This window comes from Lonchura striata, chromosome 2, assembly GCF_050655825.1.
Source record: "Lonchura striata isolate lonStrDom1 chromosome 2, ASM5065582v1, whole genome shotgun sequence".
NCBI classification, from domain to species: domain Eukaryota; kingdom Metazoa; phylum Chordata; class Aves; order Passeriformes; family Estrildidae; genus Lonchura; species Lonchura striata.
Window position 1 is genome coordinate 27,930,555 of NC_140704.1, and position 23,108 is coordinate 27,953,662.

The 23,108-nt window shown below is 39.6% G+C and overlaps 1 long non-coding RNA gene across 1 annotated transcript; it reads right to left on the bottom strand.

The window, feature by feature from the left end:
* Positions 1-6,715: 6,715 nt before the first annotated feature.
* Positions 6,716-22,839, bottom strand: LOC146768161 (uncharacterized). Its single transcript, XR_014953234.1, has 2 exons — positions 8,023-22,839; positions 6,716-7,900 (listed from the first exon to the last, which is right to left on the bottom strand). It is a non-coding gene; the product is annotated as an uncharacterized LOC146768161 (long non-coding RNA).
* Positions 22,840-23,108: the final 269 nt, after the last annotated feature.

The window sequence follows — 23,108 nt, forward strand, 5'->3', positions numbered from 1 at the left end:
ACCGTGTTCTTGTTTGTAAATTGCATTAGAGCAGCTTTGAGCTCTTTCCTGGTGTCAGTGCAAATCAAGGTTGAGCACTGATGCCAAAATCTCACATCTGTTCTTTGACCAGTGGTGGTGGGTTTTTTCTTAATTGGGTATTTTGGTGACACAATTCAATAAAACAAACAAACAAAAAAGTTGATTATGTGAAAGGAGTTGCAAGAAAAACTTAATTGGAGTTATCCAGACTATAACAGAATGTTATCTAAAAAGCATAGTTCATCTGAGTGTCTTCATTTTGAGCATATAGTTGCAAATTCTTAGAAAATAGCATTCCTAGTAGGGACCAGGTGGTTAAGCCACTCCTCACACCCTGTGACCTGATGTTTTCATTTTATTTTTATACAGAGACTTTTAACAATAGCCTTTTGTTATGTTTAGTGGACTATTTTTATTCTTTATAATGGCCTCAGCTTCCTGAGCAGCAGAACATCTACCTCCCTTGATAATTACAGGCGTTTCTCTCAGAAAGTTCATCTTAGAAAGCTTTTCTCTTACAGCACTTTGTTTACTCAATAAATTTTATCTGCCTTTTGCATTCTAAGTGGGTTAGTCCATTTTAGCACCAGTTGACTTTCTAAGTTAAAATAGCCTTGCTGGTATAACAGTGCAGGTGCATATTTGTTGAGTCTGGAACAAAACTGAGATTGACCCTTGTTACTTTCAATTTTTTGTGCTAGAGGACTAACACCTAAACTATTCTTGAGCTCTGGTGTGGCTGAGGCTGTGCAATGGGAAATTTGTCTCTGCCCATTGCATGTTACAGAACAAAGTGACTTTAGGTAGTGTTAATGTGAGTCACAGCTCTGTGGTAAACATCTGGCTTTTAGTGAGTTAGTAGTCAAACTCTCATTAATTTCTAATTTCTATAGAGTCAGGCTTATAACTCTCTCCTTTTTTCCCTTTCCTACTCCAGTATCTGACACAAAGGCACATATGAGCACATACCTGCCTATACTTTCTGGTTTAAAGCCAGGTGACCATGTTAGCTGAGGTAGGGCCATGCCTGAGGCTACAAAGTCATGGTGAAAGGCTTTCTCTGCTAGGCTGGGTTGGTGCTGTCCTAACATGCTCATGCTAGCATTCTTCTGTGACGTTTCTTCTGCAGCATGGCACATGAACTGAAAAAACTCTCATCTACTTGGCAGAAACCTGAAGCATGCAGTGCAAACAGATCCCTGTCTGCCATCCAAGTGAGTTATACACCAAGTCTGCATTCCTCACTTCTCAGTTCTTCTCTGTAAAATGATGGTAATTCTTTCATCCTTTTGTAAGGTGGTTTGGATGAAAGGTGTTTAATTGATGTAAAATGTAACTGTAAGGAATGTTCCTTCTCATTTCCATCTGCTCATGCTGCTGACATACATCTCAATTCTTTTCCTCTCAGGCATTACTCCAGTAAGGAAGAATGGGTTTTGACTGCTCTTCAAGTAGTCATATCCCAAATTTCATGACATTGCTGCTGTTTTACTACCCTAACAAATGACCTTGATTTTACTAATGTTTTTCCTAATCCTGAAAAGAAAAGTAACTTTTGCTTCTGATAGTTGATTCCGAATATGTTTGATTGACTACCAGTAAAACTGAGGCTTTGTCTTTAGTTAGGAAGTTTCCTTAGCAAGGAGCAGAGATGTTTGTATCTGAAACAGCCAGGTTTCTTTTTCTGCTGGCTTTGTCTCACTGAGACTCTGCTCACTGAGTGTGGGGATAGCAACTTGTTCTAGAGGCCATTGACCCATCGGTAGTGTCTTGCTGTAACCAAATTGCCTCTGATTCTCCTTTTAAAATTTTCTTTGTTTTCTTTTTTTGACCAGGAAATGTTGCTGCAAATGCAATAAGGAAAATCCTAACAGACAGTGTCTTTAGAGCAGTTCTATGTGTCTGTAAGGTTTAATTATCTGGTTTAGTCCACAGCAAAGATAACTCTAGGACTTGCTATTTCCTATGCATTCCTTTCTCAGAAAGGTATGGATGGTAAAGTCATAGGAGTGGTAAAGAAATGTTAATTCTTCAAAAAAAAAAATCCAAACCAACACCACCACCACCCCCTCACAAAAAAAAAAAACCAAAAAAACCAAAAACACTAAAAAAACCAACCAAACAACCAAGCCCAAACCAAACACCCCCAAAAAAAGAACTTTATATATAGTCATTTCTAGCTCTTTTTTCTTTTATCTCATGGGCCGTTCTGCCCTTGTGAGAGACCTGTTTGGATTGCAAAGTAGCAGTTTGCTTTTGGCAGGTCCTACAGGAGCTTGATGAGAGAGAGGAGTCATTATCTAGTATCTGCAGCAGCTCAGGGAAGAAAGAAATGGAATTTGGGTCTCCCTGAAGGTGTCTGAATTAAGAGAAATGCAGCCTTCAGGTGCTTATTATGTATAATCATATAACCAAGGGTTAATTAGGAAAGCTCCTGTGGTATTTCAAATGTTTGAGGGATCTCCTAAGGCTGAACAAACCCGGGTTTGGGATGGAGACTGAAGAGGTAGTCTGGTGGGACTTTTGCAACCCCATGTGACTCTCACTCTCACTGGCTCAGCTTGCTCTTTTTTCTAAGCTGTGAGCAGGTGGTAGAGCAAGAATCGGGAAGTATTAATGCCTGATAAGCAGCATTTTGCAAAGTCGCTAAGTAATTGAATTTGAAGTAGATTAGGGTTATTCACAGTCTGAGTGCTAGCACATACACTAGCACAAATACAGTCTTGTATAAACATCCACGATATTAACTAATTCAGTATGTGTTTGTCATAGGGTGTGTATTGTTTTATCATCAATGCCAAACTGCAGGCTAGCTCAGCATAGGATGTATTGAAAAATGGCTGAGGCTATGGGAATTGGGGTAAAACCTTTGGGTACCAATAATTCACCACGAGGACTCCATATGTACTGTAGTGTATCCTCAGCATCTGGTACACATCAGGTTTTTGAGCATTGGCTTGATAAACCTAGAAATCCTGGTTACATCCTTGAAAGCCACTGTGTAAGAATAATCTGTATAAAAGGAAATAGTCCTTTTTGTAGGAATATACTTCAGACAGCTGTGGAGCTCCTACTGAAATAAGGATCTCTTGTGGATTTTTTTACCTCATCAGTTAATCTTGACAGAAAGTCCTCAATTCATTTGCCTAATGACATAAGATAATTCAAACATCATAAGGCACTCCAGTGATTTCTGCTTTGTCTCTAGCTGCTGTTCTAGGAGGGTACAGGTCTCACAATGTCTGATTAAATATACAACTTTAGGTCTTGGATATGCCAACAAAAAAAAAAAAGCATAAGGGAACTAATTTCCTCTTCTAGTATAGTACTGTGACAAACTGTAGAGTAAAAATTCTTCAATTTCCTAAAATACAAGTTTATCTAGAATCTTTTCTGCTTGAGCAGCTGAAAAGCCTCTTCACTAATGTTATAAGGACTGTGAAGGTGGAAAATGCTTTGTTTGTTTTCTCAATGTCAGATACCTTTCAGCATCTCCAACTAAGAGTTTCTAACAGTCTAGGATGTGATATTAGGTTTTGTGGGGTTTTATTTCTTAATAATGTAATTTGATCTCATAACTTGCTTTCTAAGTTTTAATCAGTAGCGAGTTAGTCCTGTGTCACACAATTCCCAGCTGAGATCTGTGTATGAATAAAAATCAGCATCAAGCTGCAGCACGTATTCCCTTTCAGAAGTGTATAATGCAAGACAGCAGCAGTAATCTGTGCTCGGGAAAGCCTGTCTGAGAGCACGTAGCTGAAAGCACAGGGCCATTGACCAGGGCACTGCACAGAACATAACAGGGCTCCACATCACAGAACTGCAATCTAGGCAGATGTTCTTTAACATCGGGCTTGATTTGTGGTGTTTGTGACAAGTAAACTCATTTAAACTTCTGTTCAGGATCAGTTAACTCGGATCCTACACTTCAGCACTCCCTCACTGTACTCTGCTTAGTCTCCTGCCTTCACAGTAGGAACTTTTTCTAAAATTACTGATGTGAGCAGGGGACTTTCCCTGACTTTAACAGAGGTTGGACCAAATATCTACTCTTATTTTATGTTGGAATACTTTTAACAATTTCAGCCTGACAGAGTTTGTGCAGTGAAGACTATCTTTAGAACTACATAAATTACAACCAACAGAATAAAGAGTTGAATAAAATAAGTGCACACCTAATGATAGCAAGATGTGTTCATGGAAGATGTAGGTACAGAAAATTATGTATTTCTCTCTGTTTTGACTCTTCGGTCAAAAATATACCTTGCTCTTGAACCCAGACCTGCTGGATATTATTCAGGGAGGTTGTAAAAAGAGATTGTCACACCTATCACTGCTGTGGGGAGATGTGGAGGGTGAAGGTAGGGAAGAAAGATTGTGAGTTCAAGCTTGACAGAGTCCTGTATCTTTGAAAGCCAAAAATGTGCAGATTTATTCTATGGATTAGCAGCTGTCATTTTTTTCATTAAAACCGGTATCAAGAGACAGCTAATTGCATTCAATGCAACACTCAATTTTCCATGAGCAGGATTTAGTTTGAGCAGGATGGTTCCTAGTCAGTGTAGCTCTGCTGTTCTGCAGCTGTTATGATGTTTACTGGGTTACTTATCCTCACAAGGTTGAAGCCGCAGCTAATTATACAGTTACAAATTCAACATGAACTTTTTGTATACTGTACTAATCCTTATTATAATATTCTGTACTTTGAGTGAGCCAAGCAACAACAAGAGTATGCTATCCATCTATTTTTTTTTTTTTTTTAATCATTCCACTAAGTGGATAAGGACAGGTCAAACTTAGTATTTGTCTGTTGTGATGATGTACTCTTAAATAGCTCTGGGTTATAGGTGTTCAGTGGCGAGGCATCTGGTTAAATAAGAGGTTAGAGTATTGCAAAAGAAGTTTTCTACAGTTATGGATAACATAAAAGCGACCTCAGTTTTGTCAGAGTGAAGAGTAGAGGTAAGAACAGAACCCAAGAGAATGGTGGCTCGATCTCCACGAAGCAGGCAGTGGGTGTTTCCAGGGAAGGGATCTGTGCTTCTCTCCCAGGCTCTGCTGTACGGCCCAGTGCCACAGGCTGGGGGTGGCAGTCAGGCAAAGCACTCCAGATGCAGGCTCTTGCCATAAAGCTGTTTTGTTTTGTTAATGGCTTGCAGGCAGGGAGGGTGCCCCAGGCTTCTACAGCAGTGCACAAGTACCTGATCCTCTCTCATGTCTATTGCCCTGGGGCAGCACTTCTCTCTTTGCGAGAGGTACCTTCAGAAGCTCTTAGCTGCTGTTTAGTGCTGCTGAATAACGATCAAGTATTTTCTTCTTTCTTTCTATTTTGTTGTTGTTCCCCCCCCCCCCGCCCCCCCCGAAATATCCTCCTCTGTGACCTTCAGCCTTTCCACCCCACACACAATCTGTTGCTCTCTGTGTTTGTAACTTTTTCCCAAGGTCTTTTTCTGGTTTGGGTGAGGACTTATTAGGAGTTATCTTTTTGCTTCTGTCCTGCATAGTTTTGAGATGGACAGTAGCCAATGTAAGATACCACAGGGAAAATGTAAAGACTCTTCTAATACTTCTTGTAGCTCTGGAAGGAAAAAAAAAATCCTTTAATGTAAACCTCTACTCATGAGTTCATTTTTGACTTTCCCCTGTTGCCCTATTTGCTTTCCTAAGGGCACTGACTCCCACCTAATGCAGGTGTGAGACAGATGTTCCTTATGGCTGAAGATGGTCTATTTGGGGCAAGCACGTGTCAGCAAAGTCCCCACCTGCTTTCCCAGTGTGTTTTCAGTGTCAACTTCAAAGGATGGCTTGAAGGTCAGAGGGCATTTTGTGGCTGTTTGGTTACATGTCTGCATACTTGTTATAGTTACCAGAAAAGTGAAATGGAGGGAAGTACAGATAGCCGAGTTCTTGAAAGATGATATAGTTTGAATGCGTTTATATATGTGTAGAGGGAGGCAGTTCCATGAAAAGTGCAAAAATGAGTCTATGAGCCAAGATAGACTTATATTAACTATATCCAATATAGTTATTATTGGATAACTGGTGCTGGTTTTGGCTGGGGTTAGTTTCCCTCACAGAGGTTAGCATGGAGCTGTTTGTATGTAGTGGGTCAGTATGGAGTGATTATCCAGGGATCTCCCCATTCCTGCTGAGCCAAGGCTGCTTCTGCTTCCCACCCCAACACTGAGCAGCTGGAGGTGCACAAGGATCTGGGAGGGGGCACAGCCAGGACAGCTGACCCCAAATGACCACAGGAGTATCCCATACAGTATGGCATCATGCTTGGCAATAAAACTGGGGGGGAAGGTTCATTGGGGAGCTATTGCTGAGCGACTGGCTAGGTCTTGTGTGTTGGTAATGAGTGATTGTTTTCATTTTATTTCTTGGGCTTTATTTGTCTCTTTGTAGTTTTCATTTTATTATAATTAGTGGTTTTTATTTTATTTCAGTTATTAATCTGTCTTTATGCAAACCCATGAGTTTTCTCACTTTTACCCTTCTAGTTCTCTTTCCTTCATCCCACTGATGGTGTTGAGTGAGCAGCTGTGGGGTGCTCAGTTGCCAGCTGTGGTTAAACCATGGCATAGCTATACCTGATGACTTCACTTTCCCTTATACTGGAAACCTTTTATTTAACTGCTCTAGATTTTCCTAGAGAAGGAGTTTGGCTTTTCTTTCCTTTTTTCCCTATCTATTTTTTTTTTGTGACATGGAGACTGTTCCCTTTAATTTTACTTTTTTTTTAAAGGTGTCAATGACAGTGCTTGCACACTGAAAGATCAAATTTATGGGATATTTTGATGAGGAAAATGAACAAACCAATTCAATGGGTATATAAAACAATAGTGTAGCAAATGTTTTAGCCTTCATTCTAAATTTGTCTCAAATAGACTGTTACAAGAAACATGTCCATTTCCAAGCTCACTGGTTTCTTTTGTTTTGCAGGGTCTTGGCATGCATTATCTCACATATGCAAACATGCTACCAGGTGTCTGAATACATATTGCATTTTGATTAATTTTCTATGGAAAGTCAAGGTCTCTGAAGAGAATTTTTTATTAGAGCTGAATGGAACTAGAAACTGAAGCATAGTAGTGCTACAATGAGGACAAATTTATACCAAGGGCAGTTTTGAAATAATTTGCATAGCTTCAGTTGTTTTCTGCTACCTGGAAACCTCAGGAGGCTGAATATATTCTTACATACTTGCAATTTATAACGGCTATAGGTATCTCTAATCCACATTTTTCTCTTCATAGAACTATGTTTTCTATTCCTGAGTCTGGCCTCCTGCTATATTTGTGTAGATTAGTAAGGGTTTTTTTTCCTCCAATATCTTTGGGCGTGCCTAAAAATGTTTTCTTTTGATAAAGAATTCATGTGTGGGTTTTTTTTTTCAGAGCAGCTTTCACCATAGAAACATGTTTTCAATTTAATACTGGTAGGAAGCTCTTTATTTTTTAAAAAGTTACCAAAAAAACCCTTTTTTTTTTTATTTTGTATTCACCTGAAGATGGTAATTTGCTAACTCACCTGAGTAGGACCACAGGGTCAGGATGACAGTACTGCAAGAGTGGAGGTCAGTGTGTTCCCTTTGAGAGGCCACTGCTGATAGTGCCACTCCAGCAGGGTTTTGCTGAAAGCCTTTCTCTGTGTTCCAGCCAAACATGGAACTGGTGAAATCGTGGTTGTCAGAAGTGCTGGTGTGACTGAAGAGCTCTGTGTATGGCACTTTTGGACAGTGCAGTTGTATGAAATTCCTGATGGAGCCCCAGCAGCCCTTCCTGCCCTGTTCAGGAGCTGCCTGATGGCACACCACCTCTTGTAGCCATCCCTGCAGTCAGGAGAGAGCTCACTTGCATAATCCTCCTGTCCCTTTCTTACACAGGCAAACAGAAGAGGGGGTGGGGAGGAATACACAGATGAAAATCCTGGCAGGAGCACCTGAGCAGTGCTGTGCTGCAGCACTGTGATTCAACCTCTGAGTCTCATCTCTCTTACCTGGTCTTTGAAAGTGCTCCAGCTGGGGGTCTGGCCCCACACAAGAGTAATCATTGTCACGAGAGTTCTTTTGGTGTCACTGGTTTTGATCTGTTTCTGGCTGCACAGAGCCAGGCTGCAAGCCTCAAAGCATGGGGCTCCTTCATTGGGATAGCTCCTGAGCAGCTTTCCAGAGAAAGATCATTTATTCCCAAAGGTATTTTCTCTGACTTTATAGAAAAGGCCTTGGTCTGCTGCTTTCCTAAGAATGATTTGAAAACCTTTGATATTTGAAAGCTGAGCTGTTATGATCAGAGAGATGAATCACATGGGTAGCTGGGCAAGAGTGTTCAGTGTTAGATAATACTCAGAAAAACACTTCCTTTCACTGTCCCTTTTAGCAGGGCTGTTCATGTAGTCTGTGACTTCAGTTTTGGATAAGGTAACTATGGAAAGTTGTATACATATTGGGACTACTGCATCAGAATTTGGTTTCTGTAAATTATCTTCAGTGTTTATTTTTACTTTATTCTGAATGTTCATGTTGGCAAACTTACTCTGCCAACTATTTATAAAATATACAAGCAAACAAACAAACCCCTGAGGCTCAAACTGAAAAGTTCTTGCAGACTTCATTGAAGTGTGTTTACTTTTTATTTACCTTTTATTGGTTTGTTCCCTTTTATTAAGATGCTGAGGCACCTGTTCAGCTTGGAGCATTTTTATTTTATTTTACTTTCCTCCCTGCTTTCTGCTCAGCATTACAGAAACACAGGAAAGAATATATAGCAACTGTGGTAGGAGCCATCAGTTTTCTTTGCTTTGTGACCAGAAAAACTGAACTATGAATTTCATGAAAATGTGTAATCTGTGCTGCACTGTGCTTTCCCCCATTCCAAACATTGATGTGGGGTCCATGGACTCTGTACCTGGCCATACTCTTCAGAGTGCTACCATGAGATACTTAAGTAAGAATTAATGAACCAAGACCTCAGGAACTTTGTTTCATGAAAAGAATATCAAGACAGGTGTAATGAGAAAGCAGTTGCAAACAAATAACCTCACTTCTTAGTCTTGAAGAGTGAATAATTCTGTATGCATTAGCAAAATAAATTACAAAGCAAATGTGCTCAGGCACTGCATCCAGAGGGACTTAATTTTGCAGCTAATTTATGACTTGTTTTCATGTCAGTTGGCCTGTCAGAGGATCTACTTATCTCCTGTATGAAGCATTGTCATTCTTGCTAGATGCTGTTCTTTGCTAATAGTTTTTTTTTAGATCAGAGAATAAGATCCTGTAAAGCCAGTGAATGAAAAGCCCAGCACTAGGCAAATACCACTTACCTAGCAAACAAATGTGTCTTTTCAATTGTATGCGATTGGCGTAGGTTAAACTTTTCCCTGGTGGTTCATGAGCAGAACATTCCAGCGTTGAAGGTGAAGGGATATGACCATTTAAAACACAGGGTCCCAAGGAAAACCCAGCTGCCGTGTGCTGGGTAGGAGGCAGATGCTTGTCCTGCTGAGTCATTGGCTGTTTGCGTTTTGTCCTTAAAGCTTCACCTTCCCGAGTCAGGGAACTTGTAATTACCAAGAGCTTTGCACCCTTTCAGTGCATCTCCCTAACCTGAATGATGCACTAAACCTGAAATGCACCGTCCGAGGGTTGGTGGGGCTTTTTTCCCCCACCACATATAGTAGCTTAAAGGAAAATATAGTATATTTCTCAACTTGCTGCAAAATTATCAGAGCTGTCATGCTGGGTGCGAGCAGCCCTGCACAGAGTCAGCAGGGTGTGCTGGATGGCCTCCTGCTCAGCACCCCGCTGCGGCTGAGGCAGAAGCCCACAGCTCGTACCCCATGCTGGAAATGCAGCAGAGCTTCATTCCTGAAACGGGATTGAAGTCTTCTTCTTGGTGGCGGCTCTGTTAAAGCATTTTCTTTTAAATGAGCAGGAGCAATAGTGTGGCCATAGTAGCTTGTTCAGGCATCTGGATCACTGCTATGAATGTCAAGCATGAGGGGACATGAAGCTTAAGTCTCCCATAAGACTTACATGTGAAATTGAGTTTAGTGTGCATAGCAAAACTTTTAAATTCATCCTGGGTGAAACTGATGATTAATTCAAAATGTTGGACCTGGCAGCAGTTCAGACTTAGAAGGCTATCCAACTGTATTCTGTTTTGGTTGGGTTTTTTTTGCTTTTTCTTTCTTCCTTTATTTGTATTCATTTGCTGGCACAATAAAGGAATGTGAATTCTTTCTTTTGTTTTTGCTATGAAGCCTTGCAAGCCTCTTTGCCCAAAGTGGGTTTGCTGATTTCAAGTGAAGCAGCATCCTTTAAGTGATAATCTCTTATTTTCTTCCAGAGAGGTGTAGAAGTAAATAAATTAGTCCTGAATTACTCTTGACAACCCTCTGTTCAAGTTCAGGCATGCTCCTGGCACTCATGTCTGCATGCCAAAGAGTTCTTGGCTAATACCTGTCAACAGAAACCCTCGCTCAGTGTAGGCATCATGAGTTACCAGTTCCTAGACTGGCTCAGATGGAAAGAATAGTCTTTCACCTCTCTTCCCTATTAATTACAGGGCCAGATATTGAATTATCCAGAGCCCTGTTAGGAGAGGTGGCCACTCCCCTAGGAATGGAATGCTGTTTGCCCATCACTCTGGAAGCATCCCTTGCCACCTTAGGCTTATGGCTAAAAACAAAAACCTTATACATCCGGTGTGTTGACGACAGGTATATGCTAGAGACAAGTGTGCAGAAACAAAGCAATTCTTTCCTATTTCCAAATGTTAATACCTCTCCCTCTGTATTTTATTGACCTACAAAATTTTTGAGGATACTCACGAAAAATATGAATGCATCCTGCTAAAATTTGCCTATATTGAAGGAGACTTGCAGTTAAGGTGCTGCATGTCCCCCTTCACATGGGAACTGGATAATTTGAGTGTATACTTGACATCCTCCACTCCCCTGCTATAAATTTCTTGCTCAATTAATTATTCATGACATTTGTTTTAGCGTTGTTTCTACCAGGTTGCTGACCTCTCCACTTTTTAAGCCCAGGACAGATTGATGCCATTTGGATCAGAGTAGTGCTGTTCCTGTCAGAGTAATAACTTCCCTGATGCTTACTGAGCTGAAAACAAACCACAGAGTGGATCTTCTGCCTAGCAGGGCCATGTTTACAGCAGGGTAGAAGCTGTTTCACCATATAAACCTATAAAACAAATGTTTTACTATTATGATGAGTTTAGGTGATTTGACTCAAATATGAAAAATCTCCAATGTTAATAAATTTCCGAAACTACAAAGACTGGAAGTTAGGAGTCGTTGGATATAGGTGGTTTTCTTTCATGCGTGGTTTTCTTTCTCATTGTAAAGAAGAGCCTAAAAAATATTAATTACTCTAGAATTTTATGAATTACTGGAAACCAAGAAAAACTAGTTAAATAATAAAAGTTTGCCTCTGTAATATATTTAAAGCTCATATTTAATATAGACATGTAGGTGCAAGTGGGTTGCTGTGATTTTTGTATTGAAAATGTTTGGTATGCTTTGTGCCAGTGGTGGGAAAGATGTGGGATTGAAATGAAGATGCAGAACATGGAAGGCAGGAGAAGGAAGGACTTTTTGGAAGGCTGACTCCTATCATAGGGAAAGGAGTTGTCACAGAGCTGAAACTCTAAAAGAAATGCACACCAGCTGTGAGTGACAGGGCAGGAGGTCAGTGCAAAAGGAAAACAGCAGGAAAAGGCATGAAATCAACAGGTAACACTTGTTATTCAGGAAAGTTCTGGGAAGTCTGCTTGTAGCAACCATGCAAAGAAGGAAAGCAAATGTTCTTGGTGACCCTGATATATGCAGCAAGGAATGTGCAACTTTTGCTGAATAACTTCAAGCATGTTTGATCTTAAGTCCTGTTGGAAGAATAACTTGAAAGGTCTGGTTTAGATGAGACAGCAAATGAATTTTGTAATGAAGAAGTGATTTGGAATGCTATGCACATACAAAGAGGTCCACAGGATATCTCTCTACGCAGGACAAAGGGTGTGTATAACTTGAAAGTGTATAAAAGAGACAGAAAAGGAATGACTTGGATCCCTTCTTATGCTTACAAATAACGAGCTTAGAATAGAGCTGTTTATCTTCACTGTGGGCCTGAACACTTCCCTCCCAAATACAGTTAGTCAAGATAGTATAAACTATTTTTATTGCCCCTTCCTTGCTGCTTGCAGGACAAACAGTATTATTGGTTTTTGTTTTTTTTTTTTTTTTTTTTTTTTTTTTTTTTTTTACATAAACTATAGGCTTGTTATTAGTTATGAAAGAAAGCTGAAATTTTACCTATTTTTTTGTGTGCATGCTCTTTCCTCCACTAAGTTTAGCTTTATACCTGTCTCAAAGAAGACGCTCCAGTTGCTGGGGCAGCAGCGGTTTCTTTTGGGCCAATGCTAGTGTACAACTGAGCAAAACTGAAATGTACGGACTCTTTCTTTGTTATTTCTTTTGCTGAATTTGCAGAAGAGACACACCTTATTTAAAACAAACTACTCTATGGTTTCACTAGGTTTCTCCACAAAGTTTTCAAAAACGAGTTGAAATTTATGGTACTCTTGCACGCTTGTGCACAAAAGCTTTTTGTGATTAATGAGGAGCAGTGTGTGGTAGAAAATTGCTTCAAATCACAGCAGAAATTTCTGTTCCCTTCTTCAGCAACAATGTTGAAAGTAGCCATAGTTTGCTGACTGCTTTAAAAGATAACCTGATAGCAGAGGTAGGCATATTGTGTTCCTTGAATAAAAAGGAAGAACAGAAACTTGCTTTGTTCTTTAGATAAGACAGTTCTTGTTCTGTCTTTTCTACAAAGTCTGAAGCTGTGTGCTGGGGGGAATGCCAGGGACCAATTAATCTGTGCCTGTGCTAGTGTGAGGTGAAGTGTATTCAGCCCTCCTTAAAACATATTCTACTAGTATCTGCTCTTGAAAACCTTCAGGAATGATTTTCCAGTCTTAACTCAGCTAGTCTTAACTTTGTGTTTCACCCCTTTCTCAGTGCCTTCAGAATTCACTCTAGTATTTAATTTGAGTGCTAGTTATTGGAAATTAAGCTAACGTTCTTGTTTTCCTGTTCCTAGTGGCTATGAAAAGTAATTGCTTTCTGTCTTATTTTATTTGGAAATTGATATTTTATCTTCCTCTGGCATTATTTTTATTTTTTTTTTCAAATAAAATATGACAGTTGTTTGGTGCTTTTTACTGCTTTTGTTTGCCTCTGAATTTTCTGTATGAAGTTTTGTTGCAGCAGAAATAGGATCTTACTGATCAGGTCAACTTTGAGGTTTTATTAGAGCTGTAAGCTGAAGATATAACTTATACTACACTTACAACTTCCATTTTTGGATTTCCATTCTAGATATCCAAATGCTATTTCATTTCACTCTGTCCTTTTCAGAGCTCTCTTGCATGCTCTCACTTGATTTTCCTATCCCCCTCCCAAGGGTGAATTTTACTATAGTGTTCCTCCTATGTAACATGAACTGCTGCTCAATCAAGAAGGCAGAGGGAGAGCCTGCTAAATGCTAAAGGGGAATTAAATTCCTTAGCAGCCTTTTGACTCCCGCATAAGCATAAACAAAAACGGTACACCTGACTTTCCTGTGGGATTCAGGACTCAGAAGTGTGAACACTAGTCAGACGATTATGATAATCTTTAAATTTTCACCCTGCATTTCCTACAGGCATCTTGGTTTTCATGGCTGAGATAGGGCAGGAGTATTGAACTTAATGCCAGATGTCTCTTTCTAAAGGCTTCAAATTACTGATGATATATTATTACCAGTGTAGATTTCTTGATTAAATATGACTATGGAAAAGCAGTTTAAATGTTTTTTCTTGTTTGGGATTCCCCATCAGTCCTTGCCTTTGTTCAGCTACTTTGCACTCCCTTTCAATCCAATGTCCCGTGCTCCTTATTAGCATTTGGCTGCAAACATTTGCTTTTTCCTACCACAGGTATTTATTAAATCAGCCAAAAAGCCAGGAAATCCCCCACCATGCCTGTGGTCAAGGTTTATAATAAAGGCTTAACATTTGTAAATGATACACCCCAAGACATTCCAAGGGATGTCTGTCATAAGGAAAGAAAATTGACTGAAATAATGTTCGTTTAAATCTCTCCCTCTTCAAAACAGGATCCCTTGCTTGTTTATCCCTGTATTGCTGTAGCTGTGAACAGTGGCCATAGCAAGAGCAGAACAATTAGAAAAATTTTGGTTGCACTCCTAAGTGTTGAACAGAAGAAAATATTTCACTTATGCTGTGTGAGTGGAACAGCCAGTTTCTCTCTCAAGGAGAATGAGCACAAAGCTGAACTGAAATTAGTCATTGTTTGTTGCATTTGCATTCAGCAGGAGTGCTGTGCATAGAGGGCCTGTGCTGCTGAATCACAGACTGTGGTTTGCTTCCCTACAATAGTGAGAGGTGATGGGTATGAATAATGCTAAGGTCTAAATGTGGGCAATTCTTATGCTGTCTTTATTCTCATGGATATGTGGGACCTTGCCATGTCAACAGCAATTCCTCTCTTCCCTGCTTCATCCCCATCAGTCATTTCTGAGGCTATTTGCATGTGAATCCCTATGGACACCTTTGGCAACACTGGGGCTGACCTGCTAAAAGTAGGTGTCCTAGGCTTTCAGTCATCCTGCCACACATAATAGCTACATAATCCTGCCTGCCTGTAAGAAAATGACTGTACACTGAAGGAGAGGGCAGATCAAGGTTCTTACTCTGACTGCTCGGATGGATAATCCGTGCTGGTGGTGAGCAACAGATCACACAGAAGCTATGAAGACCAACTTCCCGATGTGCTGATACCATCCACCAAATTGCTCAGGGCATTGACTGTGCTCATTAAGTTAAGAAAGGGTCCATATTCCCCTGTCTATTCCCCCGGGGACTCCCCTGCATTTCCCTGGTTTTCAACTTGTGTCTCTGCTGACACTCACAACTGCTTAACAGAGTCCATTCTTCCCCTTAAGGTGGATGTGTTATTACTTTTGGACATTAGATAACATCACCTGACAGCTCAGTCAAAGTTTGGCTGCAGAAGCTTTGTCTGAGGGTTGGTTGGTAGCACAGCATAATGCAATGGGGAAGGTGTAGGTTTTCAGAAGTGTAACATCAGAAAATGTCATGCTAAACACTGTTGAGGATTTGGAGCTCTTATTTTTGCAGAAGTGGAGTTTCACCCGCAGTCTGCTGTAACTATTTCACCACGGATAGCAATGAGAAAGCAGAATTGTGGCATTTGTAAAACTGTTTTCACTTAGAGGAGGGTGCTGTGAGTGCAGCTGTTGCTGGCAACAAGAACAGCTTGGAATTAGGTTAGGCGAAGTGGCATTCACACAAGGAGTGTGTGGGGGCAAAGACTTGTGAAAAGCAATTGTAGGAAATACTGTTTGGAAAAGTGTTTCCAGATTCATTAACATGCAACATCATTAATACTCTGCCTGTGCTGAAGCACTTGTGGTTACATAATAAATAGAGGCTTAATGGGACAACATGTGTTACGTCAGCAGGATAATTCCATGTCATGGAGCAAAGAAGCTATCTATGAGCTGGTAATTTTATATACTGCCCTTATCAAACTTTCTAGGTGTTGCACGGTGCAACACGGAACATGGAGTAAGAAGATAGGAGCAGTATTTTTTTCACTTTTAATTATAGGGTTAATGGGTTCTTGGAAGTTTTAGTGAATGCCTTGCACTCCTGGTCATTTTCCAGTTGAGCAGTGGAAGTCAACAAAGCTTATTTTTCAAAGTATTCACTTGGTATTGTTTGAAGGATCATGAGAGGATTCTTGAGAACACTGTTTTCTGGGTTCAAAGCATAATAGGATAAATAAATAAAGAAAAGGGGTAAAATGATCAGTTTACTTTTTCTAGAAGCAGTTATTCTTGGTCTCCTCTTGAAGGAGTCTTTGCAGTTACAGAACTGTGGGGAGAAAAAAGGCAAAAACTTTGGGGTTATGGAGCTGCTACCACTACACCTCCTGATACTAAGTTTTTCCATGTTCTGGACACTGACCACTTTCTTCAGTATCTCTCTTTTCTGATAGGATTACTATGACACAATTTTGGTCAGATCTATCTATGGATATAATTGGGGATTTGTTTTTTCTCTTCTCCTAGTTCGCCTATTTAAAAAAAAAAATTGAGGGAATTTTAACTTTATTAGGAACCAAACCGATTTTTCTGGAGTTCTTGTGCTGGTTGTAGAGAAGCATTTTACTTCTGTGACTTGGGAGATGTTTGATAAATTGCTTATTCATGTCAGCTTAGGCTCTGAAAGTAAGAGCTTAACTGATGTCTTTCAGCATGGAAAATCTTGTAATTTTCTTGTAAAAGAATATTCTTTTCCTGAAACAACTTCCTCAGTATTGTTGAGTGGGTTTCCTTTGGGTATTTTTTTCATCATCTCTGGGATGTGAGGCTAGCTGTTCTACTCTTCTAAAAGTAGGACTTCTGAAAAATAAAGTGAAATATTTGGAATATATTAAATTAGGAATAAAGCTATTGGTTTTTAAGCTTTTTTTTTTTCCTAGGATAAATTACAACACACATATAAGAGTTGTTTGTTTTTTTTCTGTGGTTTAAATAAATAATTTGGACTGCTGATTTTTTGTTTTGCCTGCTCTGTACATGGCTTGGAAAACCAGACTATTTTCTTAAGGATGTTTCAACTTTCACTTGCAAATATTCTCATTTACTTCAAAGATAGTAGCAACCTGTGAAAGTTATAGTTCTGTTTAACTCTTTGCAGAATCATGATTATGGTTTCTGTTCTTGGAATCCTTGAAGGGTACAAGTTCCATATCTTTCTTGAACAAACTCTTGTGAAGCTGTTCTGCACTTGCAGGTAGATGTCAAACCTTGTGTTGTTTGCAGGGATGCAAGACCCTCTTGCTGTTCACATCAGAAATAACAAACAGACTGCAATAACCACTGTGTATCAAGAACACATTTTTTCAAGTTCACAATTCTGTGTTTCCTACTCTCAGCCCTGCAGTCTTCTTGAAAATTAAGGATTTGAGTGTTTGTCATGATACATGTGCTGTATCCTGCTTGTGTCAGGAAGGCATACTGGGTGCTAACTTATGTCAATTATCATCCCTTTCCCTGAAAAGGAAACTTCATGTCTCAAATTCATGTGTGCATTTTGTTTGTATGCTTAGAAACAATATTTTAGCCAATAGGGAACAGTGAAATGTATAACTGTTTATTCTAGAAGTAGCTGATAAATATTAGAATGAATTTACAATGTATTTCGACAACCAAGACTCAGTCACTAGAATACCTTATTGAAATTCTTCTCAGGATTTATATTTATGGAGAAAAATAATGGGAGAGTTGATTAATTCTCTATAATTTTGTAAACAAGAAAACAATTGCTATATTGTAAAGTTTGTGGAAAAAGCGGAAAAAAACCCCTAACACCCAAACACCAGACTAGACGGAGAGAGAGAATAAGCAGTGAGTGGTAGAACCTGATATTCTTTAACAGTCAGCAAATAGTCTTCCTTCTGATCATCTTTAAAGAAGAATATATTGTTCTAAAAATACTGCAAAATGTACCTTGCTATTGTTTGTCTTGTTAAAGGATGATATTGAGAGAGAACAATTAAAAGTAGAGATTTTCTGTTTTGTACATATTCTTCTATTTACCACATAATACCAATCTTGAAGACAATGTCTAGATGGTACAAAAAGACAATTGGAAATCATGAGGGACCTTTATGCTTTGAAAGTGTTCTTTCCTGAACTTTAAAAACAAAATAAGGTAAAATCTAATTTTTTTAAAACTTCCCTGTGGGGAAAAAGGGTATATATAATATCAAAGACTTCCACAAATAAATATGCTAGTTCAGTTATACAATCCAAAGGATCTAAATTGAATGTTGAGTATTTTGTGGGCTGTAGGTAGTACCTGGCATCTTTTTTACAAAGAATTTTAATTCCCCAGATTGTATGGTAGAAGTGTTGCATCCATTTTAGAGTCCAAGGCTAAGTGTATGTTTTTGCAAATGTGGTATAAATATACAGGTGTTTTTTATTACCTAACTTATAAAAATCTATCTAAATTACTGAATAAAGTTAATTCTACTGAGACTCTTTCAGGCTTTTCATTCCTCTAGTGAATAACCAGTTTTCTTTCACTGGAAAAACCTGGTTTGTGCAAGGATCCTCTTGGGACTCTGCTTTCTCCCAGAAGAGATGAGTCTGACTGTTGCAAGAGGCTCAGTAGACAGTGCAATGCAGGTTTTCTTCTGGGAGAAAGCACAGCCTTCCTTTGTGATTGGAGGAAGCGATTCCTGTTTATGTTATTTTATGTGCGGTGAAGATGAATAAATGCATTAATATGTATACTTTATACTAAACTAAAGAGAGAGAATAGTGTTAACAACCAAACTGTGCTTTCTGAAAGTCCAATAAAAAAACTCAGCTTTTAAAACAAATTAAAAAATTAAAGGCTGTGTGTCAGAACTCTTGGAACGCTTTCATTTCTCTGGAAAATCTACATTTGCCAGTAAATGTTTTAATTTATTAAGAATGATCTGACTATTTCTCTTTGAGAACTAGTTGGTGTTATTTTCTCTTTAGTTCTCCTTCATTTTTACTGAATATTATGTCCTTTAAAGTAACTTACAGAAATATTTAAACCCTTACTCTTTCTCAATGAAATGTGATTTACACAGACTCTTCATGAACAAGCGTCACAAAATACATATTTTTTCTCTTTACCTATACTTTTGAGCACTCTTTGATTATTTCCAACCTTTTCTTTATAAGCATAAAGTCATAAAGCTAGAACTCATTATTTTCAAGTCAAACTAAATGAAAGCTGAAGTGTTCTTGTAGATATTCTGAAAACAAAATTTACTCCCCAGCAAACTCAAGTTATAGGATTTGCAATAAAATTTTAGCAAAAAGATATTTAAGGGTGATTTCAAGGAGTCATCATGAGTTGGCATCCAAGCTATGAGTTACCCTAAAGAATTTCTGCAATAGATTTCTGAAACAAATATGCTGTAATACAATAGATAAACCTAACTTACTTTAAGATAATGCTTGTTCGAGCTATATGGGTACACATTGATGACCTAGTCCTACATTTTAAATTAGGGATAACATTGTTTGTTACATTTAAATTTTTTCCCTAAATATTGCTGGCAGTATTCTTTCAGCACCTCTTCCAAGCCTCTGGTGCCTTGTGTATATAACAGAATGGCAGACTGTGGCTGTCCTCTGAAGGACTGTTTTCTCTTGGTATGCTTTGGAATTGTGATGAAGTTGTACTCTTTTTGAAGAGCAACCTCTGAAAGGGAAATGCATAATGATATCCTATGGTTAGCATATATTTCCTGTGATAAACAGCCTGAGAAGATGGTGAATTGGAGTTAAAAGCTTGATGCCACAGGACCATGCTGCGCTGGCTTTGGGTGGGTTAATTTTCTTCTCAGTGGCTGGTACAGGGCTGTTTTGGACTTGTGCTGAACCCAGGGTTGGTAATCTAGAGGTGGTTTTGTTATTGCTGTTCTTGCTGAGCAGAGCTTGCACAGAGCCAAGGCCACCTCTGCTTTTTGTACCGCCATGCTAGCAAGGATACTGGGGCTGCATGGGAGGCTGGAGGAGACACAGCCAGGACAGGTGACCCTGATTGACCAAAGGGATGTTCTGGACCCTACGACATCATGCTCAGTGAGGGGAAGGAACAAGGGGGGATGTTTGAAATTATGGTATTTGTCTTCCCAAGTACCTGTTGCATATGACGGGGCCCTGCTCTCCTGGAGGTGGCTGAACACCTGCCTGCCCATGGAAAGCAGTGAATTAATTCCTTGTTTTGCATTGCTTGTGTATGTGGCTTTTGATTTCCCTATCTTTATCTGAACCTGTGATTTCCTAATCTTTTACCTTTCCGATTCTCTGCCCAGTTCTCTTTTTGGGGGAGTGAGTAGCTGTATGGGATTTGCTGACTGGCTGGAGTTAAACCATGACACATTTATAGGTAAAAATAACTGAACCAGTCCTCAGAAGGAGAATAAGTAGGAGAAGGATTTCAACTATTGCTGTTGAAAAAGTTTTTTTAAAGGCTATCATTCTAATAATATAAAGAAAAAAACATCTGCTGCTTCTCTTGAATATCCTCTGGCTTCTCCAGCCTGACTCCAGCTTTACATGTCCTTTCCCAAGCATGCTGAAGGATAAGAATGTTTGTTTTGAAATATAACAATAATCTTGCCCTGAATTTAAGAATAACTTTTATTCAACTTCAGCTACTGAGGTTATGTGCCATTTTTATCCACTTAATACAGTTTCATTTAATCTGTCTCCTGATGCAGAAAAACCAAAGATTGGGCTAGATTTCTCTCTTCCTTGGTGTTCAATCGTCTAGTTGATATGGACTCATTAAATTGTTTTATGAAAGAAAGGTGGGTGTTGGAAAGGATGGATAAATATAATTGCCTGGCAAAAGATTCACAATAGTACAGCCAGGATGAAAACAATCCCCCCTGCTGGCTGGACAATACCCTTACCTACAGATAGGTCCAAAAGTCAAATGGACTGTTCTATCTCAACCCCCAAAATGTATGGTTCATCCCACACCTGTAACCCTCCCCTGAAACATCAAGTGCCTGTGACCCCATTGGCCCAAGTCTTGTTCCAGCCCACCTTGAAGCCCCCTGATAAGGGGTCTCCGAGGGGCCAGACGCCCTCTTGGAACTTCCCCTCTCTTGGAATCCCCGCTCTCTTGGAACTTCCACCCTCTCCTGGAGCATCCTCTCTACCCCTTGTCTCTCCCCTCTCCCATCCCCTCAGGCCTCGCCACGTGCTGCATCTGGCAGCTCCAAGCAAGACCCTTCTCCATCCCTAATCTTATATCCTAAGAGCAGCCTTCAGAGATCTCTCGTCTCCATTCATCTAAGCCGTCCTAGAGCGCAGCCTTCCCTACAGGTGGGGAGCAAATAAATACAATACAATGAAATCTATTATCCTAAAGATGTAGCGTGTGTGTGCACATTTCCCCTCTCCCCTTGTAGTGCAATGTGCGAGTATACCTGGAAACCAGTTATGCGACACAACAAAAAACCCCAACAACTTGGGGAAATAGTAACTGGTTCTCCTCTGTCAAAGGAACAAAAGCAGGGGAAAGTGTGCTAAAGCAAATACCTTGGATTGTGGCAGCAGAACTTGAAAGACTGGACCTGTCTAATGACAGTCTGCAAGTCCTTGCTGAATGAATTTGTACAAAGCCCTAATGAAGACAAACAGTCTATTTAGGCATGCTGGAAGGGTCCCATTCAGCCAGCAGCTGGCATGAATGTTGTCAGTCAGAAGACACAAGCAGATGACAAATAACTGAATATGTGGAAAAAAATGAGATGACAATGAGCTGATCTCTCATTAACACTTCTTTTCTTCTTATTTAGATATGATAAACACATTATTCAGGGTTGGTTGTAATGGCCTCCTAAATGCCAATAAGTCATGCTGAGGCAGTGTGCAGATGGGGGGGAGGATGGAGCTGGATGGGAGGACAGTCCCTCTCCACTGGAGCTGCTGGGCACCTTGCATCCCAATGCATTCACAACTCTGTGCTCCCAAAATAACTTCTGTGGACTACAGGAAAACAATGTCCTACATAAGCAGTGTTGCTGTGAAGTACTCACTGACTTTTTTTGCTCTGATTTCAAAAGAAGCACTATTTTTATGAAAATTAGGGGTAGGTTTATTATCAATAGTAGAGCTGGCAGAATACTTTAAAGAGCATTATCCAAGTAGACCAGCCTTCTGTATTTTTTCTTCAGTCCTTACAGACTTTTGCATTTTCTTTTTCTTAAAACAATGGAAACCATCAAATAACTGAGAATTAAAATAAATTAAAATTGTTGAGAAATTGCCTGGGGAGGCCTTTTGCTGTATACCAGGAGTATAAATGGCTCTGGCCTGCAGTGCTTTGGATTCAGCCAGACATCCAGTGAGACAAACAGGACTATTGGGCACAATGGTTAATTACACCTTCTAGGAACTGGAGATTTGATGTTTGGTTCCAGTATCTTGGCTCTCTTCTTCCCCTTGACCTCATATCAGTCAGACTTGCCTTGCACAGTCACAGTTCCTTTTACAGTTTAGTTCTTGATATAAATTCAGGAGGTACCAAGCAGATAAGTCCCCCACTGATGTATTGAGCTGCTTGTGGGTTTCCTAACTTCAATTAAGGCAAGAGATTTTTTTGGGCTACACTTGCCCATGATAACCATATCTGATCTTTGACTTCATTGAATGTTTAAATCATAAAGCAGAACACAAGAGTCTCTGCTTCCTAAACTCAAGTGGTCAGTCCAGCTGAATGTGGCATTTTTTCAATATTTACAGATTAAGTGTTTATTTTGTATGTGGGACTTTTTTTTGTTTGGTTCTTTTGCTTCTCCTTTGTCCTCCAAATTGCCAAACAACTGCTCTCAAAATGTTTTCCTTATTGTATGGTAGGTTCTCCACTTTAACAGGGCTGAGATGTGCGTGTGTTTTTGTTCATACACATAGATACCTACATGGTCAAAATGTTGCTTCTGCTTCCCTGCAGAGAGGATCTCAGTGGTCAGCTGGTAGATCCAGTCCTTCCACATGCTTCAGATCTGCCACAACTGACTCAATTTACTAGGTATCCAAGATTCAGAGTAATTTCTCACAGTACAGAGTATTTTCTTTCCTTTCTATGTAGTCCTCAGTAGTCTGAGGTACCTACGGGCATTTGAAAATCCCACTTGGTGCTTATTTACTCTTTTGAAATCATGTTGAAAATATAGCCCTTAGCCATTTTACATCTATGAAGGATTGTGATTTTTTACAGTGGGGGGAATGTGATCTTCCCTAGTAATACCCAGCATAAGGTTAAAAACCAACAAACCAACCAAAAGATCAATTTACTGAGCCTCCTTCTAATGCACTCTGCTGTGCTTGAGTGTTGAGTTTCTTTCCCCATGTAGGGGGAGGCACCTGCCTCGGCTGCATAGTCATGCTGTGGAGGTGTTTCTATTTT